Genomic DNA, 1,043 nt, shown 5'->3' with positions numbered 1-1,043 from the left:
ACACACACACACGCACACACACAGACACACACTAAGAAGTTCTGCCAAAAACACTTTGTTCTGTTCACAGCTATAAATTTGCTGTGGATTGATCAGTTCTAATTGGAGTGACTGAATGGTAATGACAGATAAATTTTTCACTGTGTCAGACTATGAGTTGATGAAGGTGTTAAATAGCCTGGGTACCTGCTTGTTCCTACACTCAATAACCTTGCACTGTGGCTAGCCTGGGTATCTGATTTCCTACACTCAATAACCTTACACTATGGCTAACTTGGGTACCTGTATTCATACATGACTCCAACACCTTCATTAAGTTTGCCGACGACACAACAGTGGTAGGCCTGATTACTTACAACGATGAGACAGCCTATACGGAGGAGGTCAGAGACCTGGCAGTGTGGTGCCAGGATAACAACCTCTCTCTCAACACGATCAAGACAAAGGAGATAATTGTGGACTACAGAAAAAGGAGGACCAAGAATGCCCCCATTCTCATCGACGGGGCTGTAGTGGAGCAGGTTGAGAGCTTCAAGTTCCTTGGTGTCCACATCKCCAACAAACTCACCAAGACAGCCGTGAAGAGGGAACGACAGCGCCTATTCCCCTTAAGGAGACTGAAAAGATTTGGCATGGGTCCTCAGATCCTCAAGAAGTTCTACAGCTGCACCATCGAGAGCATCCTGACTGGTTGCATCACCGCATGGTATGGCAACTGCTCAGCCTCCGACCGAAAGGCACTACAGAGGGTAGTGCGTACGGCCCAGTACATCACTGGAGCCAAGCTTCCTGCAATCCAGGACCTCTATATGTCAGAAGAAGGCTCTAAAAATTGCCAAAGACTCCAGCCACCCCAGTCATAGACTGTTCTCTGTGATACCGCCCGGCAAGCGGTTCTGAAGCGCCAAGTCTAGGTCCAAAAAACTTCTTAACAGCTTCTACCCCCAAGCCATAAGTCTCTTGAACAGCTAATCAAATGGCTACCCGGACTATTTGCATTGTCCCCACCCCACCCCCCATTTTTACACTGCTGATACTCTCTG

The sequence above is a fragment of the Salvelinus sp. IW2-2015 genome, unplaced genomic scaffold, assembly GCF_002910315.2.
Source record: "Salvelinus sp. IW2-2015 unplaced genomic scaffold, ASM291031v2 Un_scaffold3236, whole genome shotgun sequence".
In the NCBI taxonomy this organism is placed as follows: Eukaryota; Metazoa; Chordata; class Actinopteri; order Salmoniformes; family Salmonidae; genus Salvelinus; species Salvelinus sp. IW2-2015.
The sequence above is the reverse complement of the archived record's forward strand: the minus strand, read 5'-3'. Positions refer to the sequence as shown.